Source organism: Lepisosteus oculatus, chromosome 14, assembly GCF_040954835.1.
Source record: "Lepisosteus oculatus isolate fLepOcu1 chromosome 14, fLepOcu1.hap2, whole genome shotgun sequence".
Classification (NCBI taxonomy): domain Eukaryota; kingdom Metazoa; phylum Chordata; class Actinopteri; order Semionotiformes; family Lepisosteidae; genus Lepisosteus; species Lepisosteus oculatus.
This window is the reverse complement of record NC_090709.1, coordinates 27,546,010-27,552,318: the sequence shown is the minus strand read 5'-3', so window position 1 is coordinate 27,552,318 and position 6,309 is coordinate 27,546,010. Positions and strand designations below refer to the sequence as shown.

Below are 6,309 nucleotides of genomic sequence, written 5' to 3'. Positions count from 1 at the left end.
TTCCCATACCGGGAGTCGAACCCGGGCCGCCTGGGTGAAAACCAGGAATCCTAACCGCTAGACCATATGGGAGCACACACAACCCACCCTGTTCCGGGCATCATGCAAGCAAACTACATAAATATGAGAAAACACGCAAGAGAGTTGTCACTCAGAGTGTCGAAGGGTCGATGTATACTGGGGCTCAGTTGAAATGCAACGTCAGGACTTTTCCGAATTATGTCACACGAAGAGAGCACAGCCTTTTCCTCCCTGCCACGTGTGTCTCGGTAACTCGCCGTGATCGTATAGTGGTCAGTACTTTGCGTTGTAGCCGCAACCGAGTCACGGCAGAATAGGGGCGTCTGCTTTTACTACTTGTACGAATGAAGGCAAAAAAAAGCCAATCGATGTGAACGAGCGGCGCTTTACAGAGGAGTACTGCCTGACTGGATTGTTGATGAACGACAGAGGCCACTCCGACCTCTTCTCGGTTTTCTTCAATGACTTACTAAGGATCTTCTACACATTCGCCCATGCAGGGGAAGCCAGTTACACCAAAGCAAACGCAGGAAAGTGCAATTCAAGCAGAGACCAGGAGGGACTTGTTTACACCGAGAGTGGTCGGAGAATGGAACAATGCGCCCAGCCCTGTTGCTGGAGCCGATTCTTGATGAGATCTTGGGCTCACTAAGAAGCCCCCGCTGGATGCTAATCTTTCTGTTGTTCTTGCAGGTCCTGCGCTGCTTTTGAGCCGACAGAGCTCGTCCTGGTCTGTCGGCACAGCCCAATTGCAAATGATCGGCTCCGCGTCCAGTGTGTGATCTCCTGTTCAAGCCCAAGCGAAGACACAGTGAGCCTATCTGTCAATAATAGTAATACAGTGTGGGATGTCCTGTCCCAGTCTGAGGAACAAACAGTGAGCATGTCTCTCAATAATAATAATAATAATAATAATAATATAGTGTGGGATCTCCTGTCCCAGCCTGGGGAACAGTGAGCCTGTTTCACAATAATAATAATACAGTGTGTGATCTCTTGTCCCAGCCTGAGGAACAGACAGAGAGCCTGTCTCTCAATACTAATAATACAGTGTGTGATCTCCTGTCCCAGCCTGAGGAACAGACAGTGAGCCTCTCTCTCAGTAATAATAATACAGTGTGTGATCTCCTGTCCCAGCCCAAACGACGACACAGTGTGCCTATCTGTCAATAATAATAATACAGGGTGCAATCTCCTGTCCCAGCCTGAGGAACAGTGTGCCTGTCAATCAATAATAATATTACAGTATGTGATCTCCTGCTCCAGCCTGAGGAACAGACAGTGAGACTGTCTCTCAATAATAATAATACAGTGTATGTCCTCCTGTCCCAGCCTGAGGAAAAGACAGTGAGCCTGTCTCTCAATAATAATAATCCAGTGTGTGATCTCCTGTTCAAGCCCAAGCGAAGACACAGTGAGCCTATCTGTCAATAATAGTAATACAATGTGTGATCTCCTGTCCCATTCTGAGGAACAGACAGTCAGCCTATCTGTCAATAATAATAATACAGTGTGTGATCTCCTGTCCCAGCCTGAAGAACAGAGAGTGAGCCTGTCTCTCAATAATAATACAGTGTGTGATCCTCTGTCCCAGCCTGATGAACAGACAGTGAGCCTGTCTCTCAATAAAAATAATACAGTGTGTGATCCCCTGTCCCAGCCAGAGGAACAGACAGTGAGCCCGTCTCTCAGTAATAATAATACAGTGTGTTATCTCCTGTCCCAGCCTGAGGAACAGTGAGCCTGTCAATCAATAATAATAATACAATATGTGATGTCCTGTCTCAGCCTGTGGAACAGAGAGTAAGCCTGTCTCTCAATAATAATAATACAGTGTGTGATCTCCTGTCCCAGCCAGGGGAACAGTGAGCCAGACTCTCAGTAATAATAATACAGTGTGATCTACTGTCCCAGCATGAGGAACAGTGAGACTGTCTCTCAATAATAATAATACAGTATGTGACCAACTGTCCCAGACTGAGGAAAAGATAGTGAGTCTGTCTCTCAATAATAATAATACAGTGTGAATTCCTGTCTCCCCCTGAGGAACAGAGAGTAAGCCTCTCTCTCAATAATAATAATACAGTGTGTGATCTCCTGTCCCAGCCTGAGGAACAGACAGTGAGCCTGTCTCAATAATAATACAGTGTGTGACCATCTGTCCCAGACCGAGGAAAAGACAGTGAGTCTGTCTCTAAATAATAATAATACAGTGTGGGATCTCCTGTCCCAGCCTGGGGAACAGTGAGCCAGACTCTCAATAATAATAATACATTGTGACCTACTGTCCCAGCCTGAGGAACAGACAGTGAGTTTGTCTCTCAATAATAATACAGTGTTATCTCCTGTCCCAGCCTGGGGAACAGACAGTGAGCCTGTCTCTCAATAATAATAATACAGTGTGTAATCTCCTGTCCCAGACTGAGGAACAGACAGTGAGACTGTCTCTCAATAATTATAATAATACTGTGTGATCTCCTGACCCAGCCTGGGGAACATACAGTGAGCCTGTCTCTCTATAATAATAATACAGTGTGTGATCCTCTGTCCCAGCCTGAGGAACAGACAGTGAGCCTGTCTCTCAATAATAATAATTCAGTGTGGGATCTCCTGTCCAACTCTGAGGAACAGTGAGCCTGTCTCTCTATAATAATAATACAGTGTGTGATCCTCTGTCTCAGCTTGAGGAACAGAGAGTAAGCCTGTCTCTCAATAATAATAATACAGTGTGGGATCCTCTGTCCCAGTGTGAGGAACAGACAGTGAGCCTGTCTCTCAATAATAATACAGTGTGTGATCTCCTGTCCCAGCGTGAGGAACAGTGAGCCTGTCAATCAATAATAATACAGTATGTGATCTCCTGTCCCAGCCTGGGGAACAGTGAGCCAGACTCTCAATAATATTAATAATAATAATACAGTGTGATTTACTGTCCCAGCCTGAGATACAGACAGTGAGCCTGTCTCTAAATAATAAGATAGTGTGTGACCACCTTCTGTGGTCTGTTTCAAATCCGCCCGCAATGAGACACAGAGGAGAAATGAAGAGCCCCAGTCGTGCTAGAAAATCACCCGGGAAAGTGACTTTCAATGTAGGAAAAAAAAGTCGTTAGTAACAGACATAATATGTTTGTTTTGTTTTTTTAATCGCTGCGATGTGTGACTAAGCTCATACGACTAAGAGTTGCTCCCTTTGTCTAGATCTGGTAACCTGCTCGTCGCTGGTGGGCCAGATTGTGTCCCCCGTCTCTACACTGGGGCATTAAGACCCACACAGACCGCAGGGTGAGTGCCCCCTGCTGGCCCCACTGAGAGGTCGTATCCCACCTCCTCCGCTCTCTGAGAAAAGCAGTATCTTCAGGCCCTGACATCCCACCCCTGCCACTCTCTGCGTAAATAAGTATCGTCAGGCCTGACATCCCACCCCTGCCACTCCCTGCGTAAAGAAGTGTCGTATGGCCCTGACATCACACCCCCACCACTCTCTGCCGAAAGCACTGTCATATAGCCCTGACATCCCACCCCTCCACTCTCTGCATAAAGCAGTGTTGTCAAGCCCTGACATCCCACCCCCACCACTCTCTGTGTAAAGCACTGTCATATGGCCCTGACATCCTAGCCCCATCACTCTCTGCGGAAAGCACTGTCGTATAGCCTTGACACCCACCTCTCCACTCTCTGTGTAAAGCAGTGTCATCTAGCCCTGACATCCCACCCCCTCCACTCTCTGAATAAAGAAGTGTCATATGGCCCTGACACCCACTCCTCCATTCTCTGCATAAAGCAGTGTCGTCAGGCCCTGACATCCCACCCCTCCACTCTCTGCGTAATGCGGTATCGTCAGGCCTTGACATCCAACCCCCGCCACTCTCTGCGTAAAGCAGACATGTTACAGACATTTACAACAAAGACGTATTATAAAATATTGACATATACTGTAGGCGGCTGGAGCATTATTGGGAGACAGACTCACTGTTCCTCAGGCTGTGACAGGAGATCACATACTGGGCTGCCAGATCAACTGAGTTCCCTCCTCCCTCTCCCAGTAGGATTGGGACCCGTTGTGATTCTGGCAGGTGTGGGAACTCTGGGATTAGATTTCTGAATTTCGGGAAGAATGTTTCTCTAATCCTAGAGTATCTGTCACAGTGCAGTAGGAAGTGCACCTCTGTCTCTATTTCTCCCCGCTGGCAGTGGGAGCACAGCCTGTCCTCTCTGGGCAGCCAGGTCTGCCTGTGTCGCCCAGTTTCTATGGCCAAGTTGTGGTCACTGAGCCTGTACTTCGTCAGGGTCTGTTTCTGTTTGTTATTTTTTATTTTGGTCAAATATTCAGCTAGTGTGTATTGTCTGTTTAAGGTTCTGTAGCATTCCAGTTTATGTTGTGTTTGTGTGTGTGTGTCCCAATGTGTGAGATATTGCTATTTGATCTGTGCTGTGATGTGGTTGAGTCTGGGTTGTGGTGCTCTAGCAGTGCTGTCCTGAGGCTGGTTAGTGTCGGTGTCACTCACTGCGAGTGTGATCTCAGCAGAGTCTCTGTACTCTTGGGACACTTGACTCACCTGTCTCTCTCTTTCTCTCCCTGTGCTGTCCCTCTCCTGCCCCCTCTCTCCCTCCTCGGACTCCAACTGGAGGAGGTCCAATCACCACCTCCTGTGAGACAGAAGAAAAAGAAGGTGGGTAATGCTCTGATCCTCTCTTTACTCCTGTCCAGTGTCCAGTCAGTGTGTCTGTATGAACCCCTCTCTCTCTCAGTGCAGTGTTCATGTACTGGAGTGTCCAGTCAGTGTGTGTGTATGAACCCCTCTCTCTCTCAGTGCAGTGTTCATGTCCTGGAGTGTCCAGTCAGTGTGTCTGTATCAACCCCTCTCTCCCAGTGCAGTGTTCATGTACTGGAGTGTCCAGTCCGACTCTTAACGTGACTCTCCTGTCTCTGCTTCAGAAGCGCTGGTGCGTCTTTTTAAACTCCCTGAGCTGCGTGTCGGTGGAGACAGATGATCAGGACGAGCCGATGGAGGCGGCGGAGACCGTGGGTCAGGAGAGGAAGAGCGAGGGAGAGGAGGAGCAGGCTGCCGGGAAGGACAAGAAGAGGAAGAGGAGGTGCAGGTGAGCAGACAGGGGGGCGCCGCCCGGTCGTGTCTGTGATTCAAGGAGAAGTCTCCTCTTGCTGTTTGATGTCATGGTGACGTCTGTGTCTGTGTCCCTCACACCTGCAATAACAATATTCTTTCCAGGTTCCTTTCCTGGTTCTGTGCCTGCTAAGATCTGGACTGGACTGGACTGGACTGAATTGGACTGGACCGAAGCTGAGGGACCCCAGACTGTGCTGGACCGAAGCTGAGGGACCCCAGTCTGGACTGAAGCTGAGGGACCCCAGACTGTGCTGGACCGAAACTGAGGGACCCCAGTCTATGCTGGACCGAAGCTGAGGGACCCCAGACTGTGCTGGACCGAAGCTGAGGGACCCCAGACTGTGCTGGTCTGAAGCTGAGGGACCCCAGACTGGACAGCACTGGAGCTGAGGGACACCAGACTGGACTGGACTGAAGCTTAGGGACCCCAGTCTGGACCGAAGCTGAGGGACCCCAGACTGGACCGAAGCTGAGGGACCCCAGTCTGTGCTGGACCGAAGCTGAGGGACTCCAGACTGGACCGAAGCTGAGGGACCCCAGACTGTGCTGGACCGATGCTGAGGGGCCCCAGACTGGACTGAAGCTGAGGGGCCCCAGACTGGTCTGGACTGAAGCTGAGGGGCCCCAGACTGGACTGATGACCTTTTGTTAAGCATCAATAAACATTTTTTTAAAAAAATCTGTTTAGCTTTTGGTTTTTTCCCTCCCCCCCCCCCAAGGCTGCTGCTGGGAGAGGTGTGAGTAGGGCCAGCAGGGGGCGCTCTCACCCTGCAGACTGTGTGGGTCCTGATGCCCCAGTATAGTGACGGGGGACACTGGACTGTAAACAGGCGCCGTCCTTCGGATGAGACGTAAAACCGAGGTCCTGACTCTCTGTGCTTGTTAACAATCCCGGGGTGTTTCTGGAGAAGAGTAGGGGTGTTATCCCAGTGTCCTGGCCTGATTCCCCCCCTAGTCTTGACCCATCATGGCCTCCGTATCACCCCCCTCTCTGAACTGGCTCCATTCCTCTGCTCTCCTCCCCACTGAGAGCTGCTGTGTGCTGAGCGGACTGGAGCATCATCCAGGTGGAGGCTGCACACTGGGGGGACTGGAGGGGATCTCCCTGACCTGGGAGGAGCTCTGAGTGGAGGGTCCAGACTTATTAATTATTATTATTA

At 49.9% G+C, this 6,309-nt stretch overlaps 1 non-coding gene across 1 annotated transcript; it reads right to left on the bottom strand.

Moving 5' to 3' along the window:
* Window positions 1–72, bottom strand: trnae-uuc (transfer RNA glutamic acid (anticodon UUC)). The gene has a single exon. It is a non-coding gene; the product is annotated as a tRNA-Glu (tRNA).
* Between the last annotated feature and the right edge of the window lie 6,237 nt (window positions 73–6,309).